Here is a 24071-nt window from a genome sequence, read left to right as displayed (position 1 = left end):
CCTTGTGGTCGGCGCCCGCCCAGGCCAGTAAAATTGCGCACACACTTTTAAATCTAGCCCAAAAAGTAGCCCCCCGCCAGGCATGGGTTTTTCCCGCACAACTGGGAAAAAAGTCGCCCAATTGTGCGGGAAATAGCCCAATCTGGCAACATTGCTTAGGATGAAGCTACAGCAGCAATCATTTAAGGACACATCACGCGAGTGGCATATATACAATACCCACGGCCACGCCTTCTTTAGCGGCCATCCTGTTTCAATCACAAGTAATTAATGAGGAACGAATTATTAACTCGGGTCGAGTTGCCTCTCCTAGATCGCCATCACTGTGTTTGTATTCGAGCCCCTCGTTCACCGGCTCTGCGCCTGCAGAGCTTGAACTTCAGCTTCAGTGAGCTACAAACTTACCAGCGAGCTTCACTTTTTCAGGACAAAGAGCCATTATAACAGCAAGCACTGGCAAAGCCACTAGATCTGGTGGTGGTTGACAGTCTTTTTGCTTTGTCAATGCTCGTTTTTGTTGGTAATATTTTTGGTCAAACTTTATTTTTGGGGAGATGCTGGGCCCGCGGCGTTATAAAAAATGAAACAATAAAACAGACACAGGGCTGCCTAGCTCATTTGCTACCTCTGTTTTGAATTGCACTGGTTAATGGTGGTGTTTAGTTATGTTGTTTGCAGAGGGCTAAGGGCTGCAAGTTGAGCAGCTATGTCATTTCTTAATTAGGTACGTGAGTAAACTTTATTTACTGCAATTGATTAAAATTCTTGCAAGAGAAGAGAAAACAATAATCCTTGTTTCTAAAGCACACCAATAAAAGAGAAACCTAAGCAATTGTGCTATTGAAAGGGTATAGACCCTAGGAAAGGTAAAAAGGTGTTTTAAAGTGCAAATGTACAGGTTAAAAAGCAGTGAGAACATGGCACACAATTTTGCAAAGGAACTCATAAAATCATAAAGTCACATGGCTGTTCTAAAGTGCAGGGGCAGATTTATGATGGGGCATCCCTGCAAATCAGCAGGGATGCGCCAGGTAAGATGCGTCATGCAAGTTTACCCTTGCGCCACCACAGATGCGCCGCATTTACTATGCAGCGCATCGTGGCGCAAGGAAAAACTGATGCATGATGCATCACCCGTCGGAAGGGTGGCGCGTTGCTGGAGTCGCGTCGCAAGTGCGATGCAACTCCAGCAATGCTCGTGGCCTGCCCATACATAATGTGGTGCGTCACGCCTTACACCTGCTTCAAGCAGGCGCACGGTTTTGACGCAGCGGCATCGGAAAAGTGACTGAGTGGAATCTTGTAGATTTCACTCAGGCACTTTACCGAGGCTTTGCTGCGCTGGAACGCCCCCCCCCCCCCCCCCTGCGCCAGAATGCCCACATGAAACCTGATGCAGGTTTCATGTGGTGCAGGGCTTTACAACGTGATGCATCTCCCTAGATGCGTCACGTTGTAAATAGGGCGCAACGTGGCGCATGGTTTACGCTGCAGCTGCTTCAGAGAAGTGACGGAACGGCGGCGCAAAAGTGGCACAAGGGGCTCGTATCTGCTCCCAGGTGTACAAGATTTAGGCAGAGTCAACATAAGCACGTGACTTAGTCAGATGGCCTCAGGAAGCCATAGAGTCACCCTAGGTAGATTAAAAGGTGTCTTAAGGTGCAGATGTGCAAATTAGAAACAGCATAAACTTAGCTCACAAAATCATAAAGTCACAGGGCTGTTTTAAAGTGCAGGAATACAAACTTAAAAACGATATGAATGAACATAAGCACAAAGCTTTGTCAAAGAGTCCCAGGGTACCAGGATAGCCCAGAGTTTTGATATAAGTGTCCATTCCCCAGCTAGCAGCCTGGCCCCGAGAACTAGGATAGAATCTTTTCCCTGGTTGTCACTGTACCTTGCTGCACTCATTTTCTTGTTTGTCTATTATTTGTCGAAATATATTCAGAAATTCGCAGAGCGACAGTTCAGTTTAGGGTTGCCAGGCTCTAGACTGGATGTGACAGCCTGCCTGCATGTACAGATCCCTTTGCTTTTTAATAAGGGGTTAAGAAGGCCATTCCTGTCCGTAGCCACTTTAGGACAAATACAGATAAGATGCAAAAGATTTTCTGGACTTGACCACATAAGTGACCACCTCTTTCGCCAGTATGCAGCCATGCTGGTTTTTAGGTCGAGCATGGGCAGTGCATGCGCCGCTCTGTGAGGCATGCTGTAGTGAGGTAGGGACTTGAAGCTCCGCCCACTCCCCGCCCACATTTTTCATTGGTTTATGTCATTGTCCACTTTAAACTGTGGCTGTTCGCTGCTCAAAAGATTTAGTCAGGCACGGTGCGTCCATTGGGGCATGGGGGCATTGCCCCCCCGCCCCCGTGCACCCGCCCGCGCCCGCAGCTCCCTCGGTGTCTCTGAACTTAGTTTACTTAAGTTCAGAGACGCCGAGGGTGGGGAGAACTGACAATGCATGTCAGTCAGCATGACGTCGGACCATGGGCGGTCCGGCGTCATGTTGACTGACATGCATTGTCAGACCAGGCAGCACAAGTGCGCATGAGTGGGCATGGTGAGCTAGTTTTTAGCCCGTGCCCACTCATGCGCACTTGTGTTTTCACGGATTTGCGCATGCCCATTAGGAGCCCCTCGGTCTCCTAATGGGCAGGCGGTAGGCGAGAAGTAGGCTGTGCCCTCAGCCAATCCTGGCGCTGCAGCAGTGCCAGGATTGGCTGAGGGGTTGCCACTGCAGTGCTGACGTGACGTGCTGTTCCATCCAGGTTGAAGAGGGCAGAGGCGCCAACGTGGACCAGGAGCAGAGGCGGTCAGGTAAGTTTTCCTTTTAATTTTCATAGTATTCTCCCGTGCGACCCCCCCGTGCGTGACCCCCCCCTCGCGACCGCTCACACGTTCGTTTGCAAACATTTTACGCCCTGCCACTTTCAAATATCACCAGCCGCCCCTGGGTTTAGTAGTCCCTCCTTAGTACCGCCTTGTCTCATTTTGTAACCTTTATGGTGATACCCCCTGTTACATGTGTTGTTGCTCGTAGGCTTTAATTACAGCCTCCGAGCACTATTTTCTCAAATAGCTTTGTCCTGCCTGCTGTTGCATGCAGGACATGCTCTCTCCTAATGCTTTTTAAAAATTGTATAGCACGCATTTGCAATGCAAAAAGTCTCGAATCTGCGAGAAGCTATTGGCATTGCAAATGACATTGCCTTTTATTTATCCGTTTAAAAAAAAAAGCGCATAAATAAAAGGCATTGTCATTTGCTCAAACTCTCATAAATGCGAGTCCAATCTATTGCAAATGCTTGTTGACTCGTACGTTAATGCTTGGTTTTTAACTCATTGTGCATGAGGGTAGAGCGAAGGTGGCAGGCAGACGCCACATGAAAGCTCAGCTCGCTTGGAGCTCGAGGTTCCAAGTGGACCTTGAGCCGAGCCAGAGGCCGGCATTTGGCTTGCGCCTTCAGTGGTTCACCCACCGCTATTCAATCTTGTATACACTATTGCCTGCTGCAGAACCAGCTTTGAGGTGTTCCCATTCAAGTGTCATGCGTATGCTGTCTGCAGTCACAGCCTTTGTGTAGACCAATGCTTATCACCGCAGGGAGCACTGAAGCTGGCTCCAATCTGGAGCACTCACAGCATAAGCACAATGAAGTGTAAAATCTCTTCCCCTTATCCTTCCTGAACCACCATTTAGGGACATACGAAAAGGACAGGCCTGGCAAAGAAACGTTCTCACCTTCAATGACAGAACCACCAGCCACACCATCATCCAGCAACTGGCAGAGCTCGGAAAGGGTTAAGCAGCAGCCGCTTGCTAATAAAACTCCTGGACTTTCTAAATGAAGTCCTGTCTCCACTTTCCACCCACTGGAATAAAGGCGATACGTTTCGGGTGTGTGAGGAGGCTCTCCTCTTCCCCAAACTCCTGCTATGTTAAACCTGGGTCGCTGCTAATGTTTAAAAATAATGTGGGACTAGTTCAGTAGGTCATGTACACTGCATGTGGGTTGAATAGATTCTTCAGGTTACTAGACCTGTAGATCTAATAACATTTTTAAGATCTTTCAAGGCGTGTGTAATTTTAGGGTTTGTTAGTGGGTAGTGGTGAAAGGAGGGCATGGTAATTTTAGGGTTATGGGGCGAGTAGCGGTAAAGGAAGGTTAGGAGTAAATTAAATAAGCATTGGCTTAGCCAATAGGTCTCGCATTTGGGACCTTATAAGTGTTTAGCCATGCAACAGTTGCATAACTAAATACTTATAAGGTCCCAAAAGCGATACCTATTGGCTATGCAAAGCGGCCGTGAGCCGTGAAAGTGATCGCGATCGCGATCAAACATCAAAGCGGCCGAGCGGGGGCGAAAGTGAAAGTAATCACGGTAAAGCGCGGCGCGCGCGCCCGCGCACATGCACTGTAGCTCCAGGCTGGCCAGGTAGCACTTTTTGGAGCCCTCTCAATAAGTCTCGCCAGACCAGCGCATGCGCTGGGTCAGGCGAGACCTAAAAAGGTGGCTAGGAGAGGTTCCCCCCACCCAAAAAAAAAAATGTTTTAATTAAGTATTAAGTTTAGGGTTTAGGGGTAGGTAGTGGGTAGCGGGAAAAGGGGAATGGGTAATTTATGGTTTAAAGGTGGGTAGTGGTAAAGGCAGGTTAGGAGTTAAAAAAGTACATATAATAGTAATTTCATATATTTAATATAACTATAAATATGTCTATATATACACATACATACATTTATATGAAAATGTAACTGCAGAGAGGCAGAACCCATCGGGATAATATTTTAGCAGCAGGTCTACAAGTCCCAAAAAGCCAGAGACTATTCAGGCCCGCCAGTGGGCAATATAAAGGCTATTAGAGACTAGTTCCCACTGCATCTGCCCATTACAAGCCCCTGATCTAGAAGGGATCTCCGAAACGCGTAGGTCTGGCTGTTAGAAATACCTTGTTAAACATGCCAGTTTGCCAAATAAAAGGATTCTGCCGAAGCGGGATTCAACCTGCACTGAGTGCGTCTTCACTTGTGGGCGACTTTTTGATGAAAATTTACCGGCCGGTCCAGGTCGGGAAGACTGCACCGCCGAATGATGAGAAAGCGGACTGCGGATACAGATACACTGTTTCACTCAGCAGCGTTGCAGGTTGGCTGATATTGGACTGGCAGCACAATTGGGTGGGGGTGGGTCTATTGAGAGCTTTGAAAATGTAATTGCTGAGAGGCAGAACCCAACGGAGTAATATTTTAGCAACAGGACTACAAGTCCCAAGAAGCCAGAGACTATTCAGGCCCACCAGAGGGCGATATAATGGCTATTAGAGACTAGTTCCCACTGCATCTGCCCATTACAAGCCTGTGATCAAGGAGAAGTGATCTCCGAAACGCGTAGGGCTGGCTGTTGGAAATACCTTGTTGCACATGTCGGTTTGCCGAATAAAAGGATTCTACCCGAAGCGGGATTTAACTTGCAGTGAGTGCGTTTTACACTTGTAAGCGACTTTTTGATGAAGACAAACTTTATTTAAAAAAATGTAATCTGTATCAGCTGTTTCCTGGACAAATGTTTCAGTGATAAATGAACCAGGGTCTAAGAAGAAAAGGGGGTGGTCCCAATGCAATTTTCTAAGGGAGAATTACACATTGCTACAGCTGAAGGCAATTAGACCAAATTTGGCAGAAGGCATCTTGGTCCAGAAAGTGTGATTTTTATGTTATGGTGTAAATCAGTTGAGTAGTTTTTTGAAAAATGAAGATTTAAAATGTATGTATATATCATGCCATGGAGGAACCGAGATACCGACACATCTAAAGATAAGATATGATTGGCTGCACCAAGTCAACAAAGATCTGGCAGAAGCCATTTTAGGACTCGGGTACACAGTCCCCTCTCCTGTAAAAAAGGGAAAAGAATATGGGGTACCCAGCACCCCCAGGCATGATGGAGGGGGGTCACAGGCGGACCCTCCTTTTAACGGTAAACGCACATCTGCAAAGAATCCCCAGATTCGCAGCATTGTTTAAAGTAAAAGGACATGCTCCTGAGCTTTTGAAAAATAAGGGGCATATATACAAAGAAATGACGGAGCGCGGCGTCTGCCTTCTTGCCTTAATGCCACGCTCCGCCACTTCTGAAACGCAGGGCAGCACCGTATTTACAACAGTATGGTGCAGCCCTGCGTTTTCCCCGGCACTGGAGTTAATTTCAGCTGCCTAGCGCCAACGCAGGCACACTTGCACCATAGTGCAAAAGTGCCTGCATTGTGGGAATGATTGTTTATGTGCAGAAAGGAGCCCATTCCTACACATAAACAATCTTAAATGGTGATTTGTAACTTCTATGTGTGCTGCTTTGTGCAGCACTCTTAGAAGCTGCAACTTGTCATTTTTAAAATTATTGTTTATGTGCAGGAAGGGACAACTTCCTGCACATAAACAATCATGCATGGCATTTTGTTGTTTCTATGTGTGCTGCACAATGCAGCACACATAGAAACAGCAAAAATGAGGAGATATAAAGCCATGTTAAGACCAGGTTTATTTTGTCTTAATTTTGGCTCTGCCCCATATCTACGCCACCCTTGTAAATATGGGGTAGCGTCAAAGTCAATGGGTGTTACGGCAGAACGCCCACCAAAAAACCCATTGCCCTCCCCTTTCACGCTAAGTATAGCATGGAAAGGGTGCCTTAGTTACAAGGCAGCGTTAAGCCATGTTAAGTGGCTTAACACTGCCTTGTAAATAAGGCGGAGCCCGTATCATCACAAGAATGTTGAAAATAGTGACGTTCCTGTGTTGGTAGGGGTTTGTAAATATGCCTCTAACTCCCCCCAGGATGGGCTAGGGCCTGTGAGGGATGATGTAATTCATACTTTTGAGGGAGTGGGCATGTGCCCCCGCTCTGATCCTTCAGGGGTCACCAGGGCCTTTAACCCTCAGGTCTGATTGTTTTATTATGGAGAGGAGGCATGCAGCCACTCTCCCTGAGCCACGTTAGGTCCTGGATCCCTCATCTCCTGGGCCCTAAGTAATAGTTTTGGGGCGGGGAGCTTACAGGCCCCTTCCCTGAGTCTCTTAAAGGCCCCAGGGACCCAATTCCTTCCCAATCAAATAGTTTTGGGGAGAAGAGCTACAGCTCCGTCGCCCTTGGCCAATAATTTTATGGAAAAGGGAAATCAGGCTTCCCTACCTGAGCCTTAGTCTGGCCCCAGGTCCCTATAAAAGTATTGTCCCGGAGAGCTCATCTCCCGGGGCACTACTGTGTTCCCTGCCAAGAAGAGCGCGGTTAATGAATGTATACTTTATTACCTGCCTGCGCTCTCCCGGACAGAGAACCCAACTCTGCTCCCTACTGGCGAAAGCACAGACAAATGTTCCTCCCATCCAACCGGCAACGAAGGAATGAAGCCGGCTCCTTTTGCACCCAGAATGGGCGCTTACTGGACAGCCATCGCCTTGCGGCACCCGTCAAGGCCCGAAACGTAATATAAACTGTGCGTGTACTGGGTCGAATCGGGCCACCCAAAAAAAAAAAATATATATTATTAATAGGAATAATAAATGAGTGGTAGGAGCTGTTCATTTATTATTCATTGCTATATGCAAGGAGCACAACATATTTTGTAACCGTCACTATTGTTAAATATTGCAATATGTAAATGTATTAAATGAAGTTTGATTACAGTGATTAATGACTTTTTGAAAAAAACAATAGGTCTGCTTTATATATGTTCATGTGCTGACCCCCATGATAAAACCAACTGGCCCGACACTTTTTATATTTGGGTATTTTGACTCTGTGACAAAGCCAGTAGATCTGCCTTACTTAAAATAACACCCTATATATTGTTCCATGACATAGTCAGGCCTGCGTGTTGGGTATGCGCCCAACTCCCTCAAGCCAGGCTATACAGCCAATCCCACACCTGCACTGCGATGGATATCTTGCGTTACATTAAAAAGAACACATAGAAATTCTCAGAAAGAAAGCCACAGATGATAGTGACGTTATAGTTAAGTGAAAATATCAGTTAAAACAAACCATTTTAAATTAACAAAACCATTAACATTCACTAGTTATAGTTATCTCAAGTAACTATAACTGGTGACCTAAAGTAGGTATAACTCTCGCCATGCACTGCTAATTACCTCACATAATACATCACTCATGACATGTTCTATGTCAATATTGATGGCAATACTGTGCATATATATGTATATAGGGTTTATAGGGTTTTTACTTACCTTATAATACTTGGCATGTGTGGTAAAGATGCTTGGTGAAGCCATGTGTGTTAAAGGCTGGGTAGAAAAAGCATGCATGGTAAAGGATTGCGTTGCATCATCATACAACCACTGTAGCAAAAGGAACGACTTATACTGAAGGTACGTCTGTGTTTGAAGAATATCATACCTTTGAAGATTACGTAACTACTAAGGGATAGTGTACTCCATGATGGATGCTGTGAAATGTAGGTAGATCGATATAGGCGGAAGCTTAACCTCTGCAACAGCTTTGAGGAAGGCAAACAAGCCAAGTACTAAGCAAGTGATACTATCTGCTGGCAGTGTGTGCTACACTACACGTTGCAATGCCTGGTAGGGATGAAGTTATCCTAGTTCCACAATGGAGCGCTGTTAGAAACTGGGCTTTTTTGCAGATTCCCTCCTCACATTTTGCCCCCATTAGAACTGCTAGATTCTGTTTTTACTCTGATAGTGCACTGGGACCTGCTTACCAGGCCACAGCGCCTGTGCTCTTTCCCCTAAAAGTGATAGTAATTAGTACACCCATTCAGCAAGGTACTTTGCCCCCTTATAAGTCCCTAGAGTAACCCTGTAAATCAAGGTTTGACTGTAAGTGACCGGCGGGCCATAGAGCAACATGGGCTGGCTACCGAGGAAACTCGAGATAGCCAGCTTTGTTTTAGAATGACTGAATTGTGTCATGTTTGGTGTCTAACACTGTGCTTTTTCACCCCAACACGATTCTTGTGTCGAGGTGAGCTAGAACAAAGCACAGGGATGCTGTTGGACAGGCCACATAAAGGGCTTGCTCCCTCCCCGCATGACAGGGCCCGAGCCCCGGCCCTCCAGGTGTTACCCACAGAAGCAACCCGCACCCCGTCTCATACGGGACTCCTGCCCCCGGACATCTCTGTATCATGGGGCCGAACCACTACCGGCTCCCTCGCCCGGCCGCCATCTTGGACACTGCACCACGAGGCCGCGTGGCCTCAGCTCGACCCTAACCCTGGGCCTGGCCAGGCCCGACATCCCGGCACCACCATCCACCCAGGAGGTGAACGGACCACTTGGCAGGTCAATGGGAGAAAGAAGTGTCGATGGCTCTCCCCCGCCGGGTGCCGATCGCCCCCCAGCTCCCCCGGGCGCTGGCTCCACCCCCCTGCTGGGTGTCTGGACTCCCTCATCCCGGACCTCCCGACCTCCAAGTGCGAGGGTCCGGACATCAAAGGGCGCCAGACCTATAACTGGGGCAGCTCCAGAGCAGGAAGGCAGTTGTATCCTGGAGTCGAGAGACACCGTGAAGAACTCATCCTTGACGGACTACTGGCGCTGCCGTAGCCCTGCCTTGCGAACTATCGTCCTGCCTGCTGGCGCTGCCGCAACCTTCTGCATCCTTCATCCTCGTCGGGACCTGCTGGCGCTGCCGCGGACCGTTGTAACTACCACCTTCACCGGGACCTGCTGGCGCCGCCGCGGACCGTCACTACCTACGATCATCTCGGGACCTGCCGGCGCTGCCGCGGCCCGTCCATCTAGAACGCCGAGCTCGAGGATTGTGAGCTATCCATCATATCATCGCATCTACCAGATTGGTAACAAGACTGTCCCGCTACCCCCTTTCCCAACCAAGAGACTAGAATCGAGGGGACCCCTGAGTCCTGACCTCCTTGTACCATTCTATCGTACCTAAAGATTGCTTATAAAGAACGTTAAACCTTATCTTCGTGTGGTGTACATCTGTGGGGGGGAAGTTACTCGTCTGTACGATCGCTGGAGACGGCTCTCCCCGGAGACCTCTCCCCTTGTCCTCGGCCGACCCTCCCGGTCCGTCTAACATTGGTGGCCAGCGGCGCGATCCGAATCAACGCGTAATCGTACAGAGAGTAGCTCACCCCACGACGAAACCACAATGACAACCAAAGAGAGCGGATCCACCGAGAAATTCCAGATGGAGAAATTGGAAGAGTACAGCCATCGTGAGTTGAAACAATTCTGCATTGAACTAGGCATTGCTACCACCGGTCTGAGTACCAAAGACGATTTCAAGCACGCCATTGAGTCGTGGGCAGAAACCGGGGCCGCCAGACCCCCGGACCAAAACATTGCAGCATCAGAGAGGAACACCACGGCTCCCGAGGAGCGAAGAACGGGTCTCTCGCAGGAGGAGATCCAAGAGAGAGAAAAAAGCAGACTACATGAGTTAGAAATGGCACGGCTCAAAATGGACGGTGAACTAAAATTAGCCGAACAAAAACTGAACCTAGAACATCTGCGGCTCCGAGAAGAACGGGAAGAAAAACAGAGGCAGAGAGAGCTCGAAGAAAAGAGATTAGCGTACGAACACGAGCGCAAACTGGCAGAAATAGACCTACGGAAGCAGAACAAAGAACTGGGGGTGCCCGAGCAACCGCGCACCCCAGGAGCGACAGAAAAGAAAGTCCACATCCCCAAGGATGTCGTTCGAGAGTATTTCCGAGATGACGACATACAACAGTGGTTCAAGGCCTACGAGATCGCCATGACCTCCCACCGGATCGATCGAAGTGACTGGGGAGCCGGTCTATGGGGGAGGTTCGTCAATGAAGGCCGCGATGCCCTGTTACAGCTCCCAGACCATCTGATGACATCCTACGACCACATGAAGGCTGCCCTCCTCACCCGATATGGGCTCACACCCGAAATGTACCGCCAGAGGTTCCGAGACTGCACCCGGATCTCGGGTACAACTTGGGTGGAATATGTAAACTATTTCAGCCGAGCCTTCGAGGGTTGGATCAAGGGAAGCCACGTAACGACCTACGAGCAACTTTTTAATCTCATGGTGTGGGAGCACCTCTCTAACAACTGCTTCGTCGAGCTCCGGCAGCACCTCCTCGACAGTAAATTGACTGACCCACGGCAGCTCGCCGCCGAAGCTGACCGGTGGGAAAGCACCCGAGTAGGCCGGAGGGGGCCGCACGAACAGAACCAGAACAACCAAGGTCAGCACCGTCCCCGAGGAGGAGGAGGAGGCCAGGGACGAGGAAGAGACACCGTCCCGGCCGCCCCCGCTGCCAGCACCCCGCACCCGGCCAGCCGGGGCAACCCCCCGATGCGCCCGGGGTTCCGAGCCAATGTCACGTGTCACCGATGCCAGCGAGTCGGCCACTACGCCAATGACCCGAACTGTCCACAGAACCAAACTCCGAGACCCCGCCAGGTAGCTGCCGCCGCCCTGGGGGGAGAACAAATCTCCGAAGAACAGGAAGAATGCGAACAAGAACAACAAGAGTGGGAACCGGCCGCCATGATTCTAGCGTGCCTAGGGGGAAGAGACATGGTCCCGCGGGCTCCCCTACCCGCCAACACCAGAAAATATAGTCAGTGGGTGAACATTAATGGACGCAGGGCCGAAGCACTACGTGACACGGGGGCCAGTGTGACGGCCGTCCGCTGTCACCTGGTGACCCCAGAACAGATCCTGCCGAACATTCTCTGCCCCGTCCGTTCAGCCGACAATTCGGAGAGTCTATGTCGGATGGCCTGCGTCCCCTTCGAATGGGGAGGAGTCTCCGGCATGTTGAAGGTGACGGTCCGAGATGATGCCCCCGTGGACTGTCTCCTGGGGAATGATCTTGAGAGTTCCCCGTGGGCCGCCGTAGAAAGAAGAGAGCACCTGGGGATGTTGGGCCTCCCGGACTGGGCGTGCGTAACCACCCGGTCCATGGCCGCCCGTGCCATCCCCCGACCAGCAGAACCAGAATGGCCAGCACCTCCTCCCCCGATCGCTCCAGTAGAGGACACCGACCATACCGACCCCCCAGAGCAAACCCCCGAAGGGCTCGCTCAACCCCAGGACCTTCCCGACCTGGCTCAGTGGCGTCAAGAAGGGGGGCCCACCCAGGAACAGTTCTGTCAAGAGCAGAAGACCTGTCCCTCCCTCGAGGGACTCCGCCAGCAAGCCCTCGCCCAGAGCGCAGGGGACACCACCGGAGCCCATTGGATCTATTGGGACAACGACCTGTTGTACAGTGAACAGAGAATCGCGGAGTTAGGGGCCAGTCGAGTGCTGGTGGTGCCCCTCCGTTTTAGAGACTTCTTGTTAAATTTGGCCCACGATGTCCCTCTGGCTGGACACCTGGGCCAGGACAAAACCTACAGTCGCCTGGTGACCCACTTTTTCTGGCCAAAGATGAGAAACGACGTCCTCAACAACTGCCGGTCCTGCCCCACGTGCCAGGCCAGCGGGAAGAGCGGCCGCAAACTTAAAGCACCTCTGCAACCCTTCCCAGTTGTCACCACCCCGTTCGAGAGGGTGGGAATAGACATTGTGGGGCCCCTGGACCCCCATACAGCACAAGGACATCGGTTCATCCTGGTACTGGTGGACCACGCCACCCGCTACCCCGAGGCTGTTCCCCTGCGAACTGTAACAGCCCCGGTGGTCGGCCGGGCCTTAATGGGGATCTTCTCCCGGGTGGGCTTCCCCCGAGAAGTCGTCAGCGACAGAGGCACAAACTTTATTTCAAAATATATGAAGTCCATCTGGCAACAGTGCGGGGTCACCTACCGATTCACGACCCCCTATCACCCTCAAGGAAACGGACTAGTCGAGCGGTTCAACCGCACACTCAAGGGAATGATTGGGGGGTTGGAAGAGCCCCTCCGTCGCCAGTGGGATGTGCTACTTCCGTGCCTCCTCTTCGCATATCGAGAAGTCCCCCAGAAGTCCCTCGGCTTCAGCCCTTTCGAACTCTTGTACGGACACCCTGTGCGAGGGCCCCTCAGCCTAGTCAAAGAAGGTTGGGAGATGGCCCCCCTAAAGACCCCTCCAGACGTCTTCAAGTACCTCCTGACCCTGCGCAATCAGACCAGGCGATTCAGAGAAATGGCGAAAGCGAACCTTGAGGCCAGTCAGGAGGACATGAAAAAATGGTACGATCAAAATGCCTCCTCCATCGAATTCGAACCTGGCCAACAAGTGTGGGTGATGTCCCCCACCGAACCATGTGCCTTGCAGGACAAGTGGACGGGGCCCTTCAAAGTGGTCGAGCGCAAGAGCCCCATCACCTATCTCATCGATATGGAATCTCCCCGGAACCCCCTCCGGGTCCTCCACGCCAACAGACTCAAACCCCACTACGTGCGCTCGGAGCTCAGCCTCCTGATGGCTACAGACAGTGGAGCGGAAGAAGACTCCGAGCCTCTCCCTGATCTCCTAAAGACTCGTGAGAAAGATGGTTCCGTGGACGGGGTCCGACTCTCAGATGCCCTCACCCCGGAACAGCGCCAAGGCTGCCGGGACCTCCTGCTGCAGTTTGCGACCCTGTTTTCCCTCACCCCAGGGGTCACCCCCTGGTGCTTGCACGACGTGGACACTGGGGACAGTCCCCCTATCAGACATCGGGCGTACCGCGTACCAGATCGGGTACGGGCCTGCATCCAAGAGGAGGTGTCAAAGATGCTCACGCTCGGGGTCATCGAGCCCTCGGACAGCCCCTGGGCCAGCCCGGTCGTGCTGGTCCCCAAAGCTGCTGCCCCCGGCACCACTCCTGAGCTCCGATTCTGCGTCGACTATCGGGGCTTGAATGCTGTCACCAGAACCGACGCTCATCCCATCCCCCGAGCGGATGAACTGATCGACCGCATGGGGGCTGCCCGCTACCTCAGCATCTTCGACCTGACAGCGGGCTACTGGCAGATCGGTCTCACACCCCGGGCTCAAGAACGATCCGCCTTTTCCACCCCCGATGGCCACTACCACTTCAAAGTCATGCCATTCGGCATGAAGAATGCCCCAGCTACTTTTCAGCGACTGGTGAACCAGGTCTTGGCGGGACTCGAGGAGTTCAGCGCCGCCTACCTGGACGATATCGCTGTGTACAGCCGCCACTGGTCCGACCACCTCCACCACCTCCGAGAGGTCCTGCAGGCCCTCCAACGGGCCGGCCTCACAATCAAGGCCAGCAAGTGCCAAATTGGTCAGGGGTCCGTGACCTATCTCGGACACCAGGTGGGAAGCGGTCTGGTGGCCCCTCTACAACTCAAGATCGCTGCCATCCAGTCCTGGCAGCCTCCAGTCACACAGACCGAGGTCCGAGCCTTCTTGGGGCTCACCGGCTACTACCGGCGGTTCGTGAGGGACTATGGCAGCATTGTGGGGCCCCTCACGGAACTCACATCCAAAAACCACCCGAAGAAGGTCAACTGGACCCCAGACTGTCAAGCGGCCTTCGAGAAGCTGAAGGCTGCCATGTGCACTGCCCCTGTGCTCCAGGCCCCCGACTACAGTCGGGAATTCATCGTACAAACAGATGCCTCCGACCATGGCATCGGGGCGGTCCTCTCCCAGTTGAACTCCGAGGGACTTGACCAACCAGTGGCCTTCATCAGCAGACGCCTCCTGGCCCGAGAACAGCGCTGGAGCACCATCGAGAGGGAGGCCTTCGCAGTGGTGTGGGCCCTCAAAAAGCTCCGGCCCTATCTCTTCGATACCCACTTCCGGGTGCAAACAGATCATCGGCCCCTGCAGTGGCTAATGCAGATGCGGGGGGAAAACCCCAAACTATTGCGTTGGTCCATCTCCCTGCAGGGGATGGACTTCACTGTGGAACATCGACCTGGCCAAGACCACGCCAACGCGGATGGCCTGTCACGCTTTTTCCGCCTCGACGAGGAGAGTCCCCAAGAGGATGGGTGACTCTCCCCGCCTTCAGCTGGGGGGGACGCATGTTGGACAGGCCACATAAAGGGCTTGCTCCCTCCCCGCATGACAGGGCCCGAGCCCCGGCCCTCCAGGTGTTACCCACAAAAGCAACCCGCACCCCGTCTCATACGGGACTCCTGCCCCCGGACATCTCTGTATCATGGGGCCGAACCACTACCGGCTCCCTCGCCCGGCCCGGCCGCCATCTTGGACACTGCACCACGAGGCCGCGTGGCCTCAGCTCGACCCTAACCCTGGGCCTGGCCAGGCCCCGACACCACCATCCACCCAGGAGGTGAACGGACCACTTGGCAGGTCAATGGGAGAAAGAAGTGTCGATGGCTCTCCCCCGCCGGGTGCCGATCGCCCCCCAGCTCCCCCGGGCGCTGGCTCCACCCCCCTGCTGGGTGTCTGGACTCCCTCATCCCGGACCTCCCGACCTCCAAGTGCGAGGGTCCGGACATCAAAGGGCGCCAGACCTATAACTGGGGCAGCTCCAGAGCAGGAAGGCAGTTGTATCCTGGAGTCGAGAGACACCGTGAAGAACTCATCCTTGACGGACTACTGGCGCTGCCGTAGCCCTGCCTTGCGAACTATCGTCCTGCCTGCTGGCGCTGCCGCAACCTTCTGCATCCTTCATCCTCGTCGGGACCTGCTGGCGCTGCCGCGGACCGTTGTAACTACCACCTTCACCGGGACCTGCTGGCGCCGCCGCGGACCGTCACTACCTACGATCATCTCGGGACCTGCCGGCGCTGCCGCGGCCCGTCCATCTAGAACGCCGAGCTCGAGGATTGTGAGCTATCCATCATATCATCGCATCTACCAGATTGGTAACAAGACTGTCCCGCTACCCCCTTTCCCAACCAAGAGACTAGAATCGAGGGGACCCCTGAGTCCTGACCTCCTTGTACCATTCTATCGTACCTAAAGATTGCTTATAAAGAACGTTAAACCTTATCTTCGTGTGGTGTACATCTGTGGGGGGGAAGTTACTCGTCTGTACGATCGCTGGAGACGGCTCTCCCCGGAGACCTCTCCCCTTGTCCTCGGCTGACCCTCCCGGTCCGTCTAACAGATGCCAACCTGCGTGGGTGTCCCCTAGGATACACAGCTCCAGTGCCTTGATGGGCTTCACCAAGCCGTTTGCCATCAAGACAAGATTCAGCCCTCCTGGTGGGATGTGGTAGCACTTCCCCAGGATGGAGACAAAGGCCCGGTCCAGTACTCTCAATGTTTTCCCCCCCATTCATTTCAATGGGATCAGTCTGATTTTAAAGGCATCTATTTTTGAACTATTTAAAAGTTCACAACTCAGGTTGTATATATGATACAACGTTAATATTGGTGTCTATATTTATATAAAAATACACGCTATTTTTTATAAATTAATGTCAGATTTCTTTTGAGTTTTCTCAATTACTTATTGTTAGAACTGGGGGTCTCTAGTTGGCAGAGGTAGGTACCTTTGCCAAATAGGAACCCTTGCTTCTAAGTCAGGGAAAGGGAATTATACTACTGGACAACCCCTGCTCACCCCCTTGGTAGCTTGGCACGAGCAGACAGGCTTATCTCAGAGGTAGTGTGTTAAGCATCTGCGAACACATACAGTAATACAGTGAAAACACTACAGATGGACACCACACAGGTTTTATAACAATAAGTATTCTTTATATAGACTTTACACAAGACCACAAACGACAAAAATCCACAATACTGTACTCAAAATAGACTTAAAGATGGTAGAAGTAACTTAGTTCAAGTTGATGATAAATGCGACAAATTCTCACAAAAGTACCTAGATGCGTAACACAAAACAAACAAAAGGTTCACAGGGATGGAGATGTGTCGGTTCCTTGCTTCGTGGGAGACGATGCGTCGCACCTCAATGCTTGTGCAGAGTAGGGGATGCATCTTGGTCCTTACCGGAGAGGAGGTGATGCGTAGATTCTCGTACTGAGCTCCGGTTGCGATGCGACAAGATGGCACCTCGATGCGATACGACAATCCGGTGCGATGCGATAAGATGGCGCCCTTAATGCGACGACGCGAAGGCGATGCGTGCACGCCGCGGCGACTGTGTAACTTTTGAGCCGCGACAGTGATGCGACTGCGACCTCTGCGGTGGCAACACGCTTCTCTGCGGTGATGCGTCGGGTAACAGATTTGACAAAGGCATGCTTCTCTGGATGATGCGGTGGGGACCTTGGTGGCGGTTACGCGCTTCTCCGACAATGCGACGGCAACAGCTGCGACTGCGACACGCTTCTTGTTGAGTCGCGCTTCCAGCTGCCAGCGACACGCAGGCTTCTGCAGACAGAATTCCAGGCAAGAAAAGTCAGAGGGGAGCTGGTGGTGAAGTCTTTTGTCCCTGAGACCTCAGCAGGAGGCAAGCACAAGTTCAAGCCCTTGGAGTAATATTTTTCAAGATGGTGAAAGATCTTTAAAAGTTCTTTCTTCTCTCCTTGGCAATGAAGACACCACTTCAGGCCAAGCCAACAACACAGCACACTGGCAGGGGGCCAGTCCAACTCCTACAGCTTCCTAGGTTCTTCTCCTTGGCAGAGGTTTGTCTTGTTGTTCCAGAAGTGATCTAAAGTCTTGGGGTCTGGGTCCCCATATTTATACTACAAAATCCTTTGTCCTCTGAAGGCAGAAGGGTCTTTGCCTGGTCCAAACCAGTTCTGTGCAGTCCTGGAGCACTTTGTTTACAGGACTCCTTCTTTCCTTTGACAGTGTGGGCCAGGGACATCATACGCACCACAGGAGGTGAAGCCAGCATTGTGGAAGGCAGGCACAGCCCTATTCAGACCCAGGTGCAACTCCTCCCACCACTCTACATGCTGATAGGTCTATTCAGCCCTGTGATGACTCACCCTGTCTCCTGGAATCCTCCAGCCCCTGTCACTCACAAAGCAGACGTGGAATACACAACCTAGCAGAGACAGGCTTGGACAGTTAGGCCTGAAAATACCTACTTTCTAAAAGTGGTATTTTCAAACACAGAATGTTAAGTCCAACTTCACTAAAATATGTATTTTATCATTCTGAGTTCAGGCATACTAAACTCAAATTTCTACCATGTTCCCTGGGTCAGTTGGGATTATAGTATGTTATAATCAAACTGCCCATTGTAGCCTATGGGAAAAGGTAGCCTTGCAATAGTGAAAAACGAAAATGGCTGTAATTCACTATTAGGACATGCCACAAACACAAGGGCATGTACTACCTTATACTTCCAATGCACCCTGCCCTTGGGCCTACCTTAGGGGTGTCTGATATGAAGATAAGGGAAGTTTTAGGGACTGGCAAGTGGGTGCACTCTCATACATTTTATATATAGGATTGATATAGGTGGATATTCATTATCTTCACACAAATTCAGAGGCTCATTTACACAGTCTGATCTAATGCTCTGTGCCTACTTGGTTAATTTTAAAACAAGAACAGAAAATAGAAGTAGTCAGTCAAGTCACTCAACATACACCATACCCATTCTGTGTATGTGTACGACAAAGAAAAAATGTGCAGAGAAATGAGAAAGTATCTCACGTGCGCACCACCAGAGGAGCTACTGGCAGGTTCTCACCAGCTTGCCCACGTTTTTGTCATCATCGATAACTTTCTCATATAGAAAGAAAGTGTGTGTCCAGTGAAAAAAGGTGTAGAGACAGAAGATAGAATAAAGACCCCGAGAAAGACGAGACAGGAGAAGTCTCTAACAAAATTGAGCTAAATTCACACACATACTTGTAACTTTTTAATCCACAATATGAGTTAGCCCAGCATGTGAATTTGGGTGAAGATAATGAATATCCGTCTATATCAATCCTATATATAAAATTTATGAGGGTACCTATTACTGCCAGATCTTTGGTGTTTTGAATATATGATGATTGGAGGGTAATCTGGCACGTATATCCCTCTTCAGCTCCTTGTTGAAAGCAAAGTGAGTGCACTTGCCAAGTCGACATGGCAGTCACAGACTGCACACAGGCTCTGCAATGGCAGGCCTGAGACACACTTTACAAGCTGGTTCTGTGGGTGGCGCAACCAGTGCTGCAAGCCCACCAGCCGCATTTGATTTACAAGCCCTGGGCACACATGGTGCACTGTACTAGGGTCGGACAAGTAAATCAAATAACCCAATCATGGAGTCACCAATCAATACATCAGATTAACCTAGGGAGCACTTGCACTGAATAGCAGTGGCACAGAGCCCAAAGCATCTAAAACCAGCAAAAACAGAGGAGGCAAAATAGAGGAGGCAATCACCGAACAATGGAAGGGAGACTCACGCCAATGGTACCAGGTCTAACACTTCTGAACTATAATGGTGCTTTATAATGCTTACCATAAGTTCCCCCAGTAATGCCTGTCTGCTCTTTGCCACACTACCGGGATTGAGCTAAGGATTATATTGTGGAATCCAAGGATCATCCACTGTGTATAGTGAGACTATTGCATGGTAAGGCCCCACCCCCAGCCATAGCACATCACATTCCACCTTGCAACAAGCGCCTTTCAGGACGTGCTCTGGTAAATATTTGACTAACACATGGTCTTCACTCAGAAACATTTAATGGCAAATTGGAAGAGAGATTTCTTCTTGCAATTACTCATCTGCAGCTTTTACTACTCTGACCTGATTCAGTTTCAAACGAAAATTGAGTTTATAATACTTGCATAGTATGCACGTTCTGTCAAATACAATACAATTCCGTTGATAATGTGTGAATAGTATGCACGTGCTTTCAAATACAATACAATTCCGTTTAAAATACTTGCATAGTATGCACGTTCTCTCACATACAATACAATTGTATATATTGTCTAGAGTCCTATTTTTTTTCCCAGTCATCTTAATATACATCACCAATTTGCCCACAATTCTTGAAAAGGGAGAAAGGGACCGCCTCTAATGTTTGTTCTTTATCCGACATGTTAAAAGTAGTCTGATGTGCTTAGACTCTGCTATTTACGCTTAGTTTTTCCAGCAAACTAGAAACTGTAATACTGGAAAATGCAACATAATGCAATGACCCATTTCCTCCACCTCGCTGTCCTGGGCTCCCCCCAGCATGTCCCCGAAAAACGTTCAGTTTCACTCTTCTCTGTTACGACCACTCATTTCCTTACAGTAGCTTCCGCTGCTTCAGGCGAAGAAAGGGGTCCTACAAGTCACGGTGACCCGGTCACGCAGGTGCTCACAAGAGCTCACAAGAGCACACCAGTGTCTGTGCACTGGAGGCTCAACAGGGAAGCCGTGCAGACCCGTGCCTCCTGCGTAGGCATCTGCAGGAGCCCAGGAAGTTCTAAATATCCCCAAGAGATGACCTCTCCGGTGTAAAATGAAATGTCTTCACCCACCTGTGCGCTGTGAGACGGACTCCTGGCACCTCCTCTGCCTCCAGGTTGATTTTCGTTCTGGGTGTGGGGTTTTCAGCTTGTGTGGGTCTGGGCTGGGGTCCAGGGCGGACAGCAAGTAACCAATCGGCAGCCTCCTACTACGAAAATCATGTTGCAATACTTCTCGGGAAGTGACCTAATACGCTAGCCAAAAGTCAACAGATTTAACGTTTTAACTGGAAATGACAGACTCAAAAGTATTGCGGTCTCAAGACAGACCGACCGTCAATGAGGGGTTTTAGCACACTTCATTTTGCAGTCCAATGTGCTACTGTCGAACCACTAAAACTCAAGCATGTTATATGAGTATAATTTACTGTTATTTGAGCCGAATACAGACTTGCAAAGAGCGGGGTAGTGATATATGTGTGCAATAAAGACATGCAAAGAGCGGGGTAGTGCTATATGTGTGCAATAAAGACATGCAAAGAGCGGGGTAGTGCTATATGTGTGCAATAAAGATATGCAAAGAGCGGGGTAAAGATATATGTGTGCTATAAAGATATGCAAAGAGCTGGGTAATGATATATGTGTGCAATAAAGAGATGCAGATTGTGGGGTAGTGATATATGTGTGCAAGATAGAGATGCGGAAAGTGGGGTAGTGATATATGTGTGCATTAAAGTTATGTAAAGAGTGGGGTAGTGATACATGTGTGCAAGATAGAGATGGGGAGAGTGATGTCTGCAAGATAGAGATACAGAGAGTGGGGTAGTGATATATGTGTGCACTATAGAGATGCAGAGAGTGGGGTAGTGATAGATGCGTGCAATAAAGATATGTAGAGAGTGCCGCTGCCCGCGTCCCACGCAGGGGGACATCAGCAGGGCAGCTCTCTAGTGGCCACCCGTCGGAGCCTCCCCCCCCCCTGTTCCACCTCCACGCCTTGGGGAGGGGAGCCCCAATGGGCATTGCTGGGGGAGGCGGGCCGCTGGGCTGGGCGGGGCCAGGCCCTATTTATGCCTCCCGCCCCGTAGATCGCTGTCTACTTCCTGCGTACACTCCTGGCCGTGCGAGATCGCCCAACTCGCCGTTACTCCGGTCGCAGCCTCGGACACCAGCGGTTGACGTCCTTGCCACGCGCTGCGATCCGGGCCCCTTCGTCGTCGTGCGATTTGCAAGAGCAACGAGCAACGAGCAACGGTGAGTCTTGCAAACCCCCCCCCCACCCCGGCCCTGTCCCTGGGCAGTACCAGGTTGACGGGGCCCTGTGGCTCGGATGGCCACGGGTGGGGGGGGGCGCAAGTAGGGTCCTGTGCCTCGGAAGGACGCTGCGGCTATCGTATTAGGCCAGTTTCGTGGCGGGAAGGAAGAGCCTTGGGGGCTTGCGGGGAAAAGCACGATTGTGAGCGCTACTAGGCCGCAGGGCCGTCCGAAATGAGGGGATGGAATGTTTGCTTAGTGGGGGCATCGCCCCGGCAGCGCCTGCCGCGTGGGGTTTGCTGGAGTCGCTCTACCGGGTTTGCACGTCTGGTAGGCGTGCTCTTGAGGTGGCGATTCGCGTCTCGCGCGCTGCACCCCCCCCCCCCCGGGCATCGCATTTCTCGGCTGGGAAACAGCGGTGATGGTTCCCGTCTCATGCAATGGTCGTCGTCTCGTCGCTTAGCACGTGGTCTTCGTGGCGATAACTGTTAGCGTGTTCGAGTGTTACCTGAAAGGTTGGTGGTTCTGATCCACCCAGAGACGGAGGGACGGGTACCTTCGACGGTGAGACTTTCACTCCTCCCCGGCAGCGTGCCACTATAAACGGTGTAATTTGTATAGAACCGTCAGGGGTTGGGGGGGGGGGGTTATTCCGGCCCGGTTTCATGTGTACGGGCTGTCCGAGCCCTTTGTTGGAAGCGCACGGGTCGGTGCGGCTGATTTGGTAGCTTCGAGCCCCGGCATCCTCCCGACATCTTTTGTCTCCGGCCAAAGCACTTAATCTCCCCGTGCCTACGAAAAAGATCAAACCCCGATTGGGTCCTTGTGCTACGCAACTGGTGCTCATGTAAAGCGCTTTAATGGGGACGGAGCGAGTTCCCACAATCTCAAACCTGACAACACAAGCTCCGGGCACGGGTATAATTCACAGCATCAGGACGTACCTACTTGTGGGGTCCGCCGCGGAGCTATCCAAGCAGTTGTGCGGTGAGAGCCGTTATGCGCGTGCGCAGGTCCTGGGCCTTCCCACCCCCCCACCCCCCCCACCCCCCACCAGCTCTACAATAATGGGAGTTGCTTGGATCGTGGGTGGTGATAAAACTGGGCGCACTCGGGAGCATTCGCCGCCCCCCCTGTGGCTGCGATGCAGGACGGGGGGGGGGCTGGCATTGGGCTGCGTGCTCACGGCCAGCGAGTGCGTTGTCGTGGGGGTGATGAGGGGAGCGGGGTTGAATTGTGGGCGGTCCTCCCGGGTACGCAAGCCCACAACCAAAGACATGCCTGAGGCCCCGCCAACAAAGAAACGGCAGGCGGCAGCACCACGTAGCACCGTGCCGACCGTTGGAACAGCGGGGGTGCATGACTCCGCCACGGGCATCAAGGACATGGCGCAAATGGGTAAGGCCATGGACCACATGCTGAGCCTCATGACTGTATTCCAGGGCCGTTTGGACGCTTTATCTGCCCCGCCACAGGTGACCCCAGCGGCGGTGACCGCGGCAGCACAAGCTCCTGTGCTCCAAGTTTGGGCAGGACAGAATGCGGCTTTGGAAACACCTACTGGTGAGCCTGGGGGGGTTCCGGTGCTGACACCCACAGGGAATGCTAGCCCCCCCACAACTACTACACCGGTTGCACCTACGGGTGGAGCACCGGTTTCCACACCCACCCCACCTGCTAATGGTCCGGCCACCGCCAACGTTGCTCTCGACCCCAGCGCAGGGAGCGGGGCGGCGCTGCCGGCCCAGACCGCCGTGGCCCCAGGGTCAGCTGTCCCAGTAGGGGAGGGCACAAGGGAGGTTCCTAGACCCCTTGTCACCCAGGCACCATTGGCATCTGGCCGTTGTTCCCTGGCGTGGCTGGTACCGCAGGCCGCGAAGGAGGGGATATGGAGGCGGGAGTACATAGACATCCTTACACTACTCATGCACGGTTCGGCAGGCATGGACACTAGAAAGATGGGTCGGAAGGAGGAGAAAAAATTCAGATACCAACGCTGGCCGGATAGGACAATTGAGAACTGGACGTCAGCATTCAACATTTTAGCGGCAGTGGTTGTACAGAAATTCCCAGACCAGAGTGAGGCCCTCATGCAATATGCTAGTACAATTCAGGAAGAGGCGAGGCGCTCTGGGGGGTTGGGCTGGTTTTATTATGATCAAGACTTCCGGAAGAGAATGGCCATATGCCTGGACCTGGGGTGGGGCCAGAAAGAGATCCAACTCTGGGTCCAACACATGTGCCGGCCCACCCAGGAGGGGAGGGATCAGTCGTACAAAGGGCAAGGGGAGTCAGATAACAGGAGAAAGGATCAGTTCCCTGGGCGCCCCCTGAAGCAGTCATTTCGGGGGGGCAGGGGGAGAGGGCAGAGGCAGGGCTCCAAGCGCTTCAATTCAGGCACGTGCCGGCTATACAACGGGGGCAAGCAAATTTACACACAGCTGCAGCAAGTGTGGTGCACAACACCCTGCGAACGCCTGCACCTCCAGCCAGGGCGCCCCACAACCCACCCCACACAACAGAACAGATACGCAACGCCAATGAGGCCACAAGGGCCGGTCCCCCCCACCTCAATGGGACCT

At 51.9% G+C, this 24071-nt stretch overlaps 1 protein-coding gene across 2 annotated transcripts in view; it reads right to left on the bottom strand.

Annotated features, from left to right (window-relative positions):
- Positions 1 to 24071, bottom strand: part of LOC146854842 (butyrophilin subfamily 2 member A1-like) — a 181182-nt gene that overhangs the window by 119655 nt on the left and 37456 nt on the right. The window contains exon 1 of one of the 2 annotated variants that reach the window (XM_085652218.1): positions 20308 to 20387. The exons of the other annotated variant lie outside the window; for it this stretch is intronic. The gene's annotated coding sequence lies outside the window, so the exon portion shown is untranslated. Of the gene's footprint in view, positions 1 to 20307; positions 20388 to 24071 lie in introns of those variants that run through there. 2 annotated transcript variants of the gene reach the window in all.

Source organism: Triturus cristatus, chromosome 4_1, assembly GCF_964204655.1.
Source record: "Triturus cristatus chromosome 4_1, aTriCri1.1, whole genome shotgun sequence".
Lineage (NCBI taxonomy): Eukaryota > Metazoa > Chordata > Amphibia > Caudata > Salamandridae > Triturus > Triturus cristatus.
This window is presented reverse-complemented; position numbering and strand designations above follow the sequence as displayed.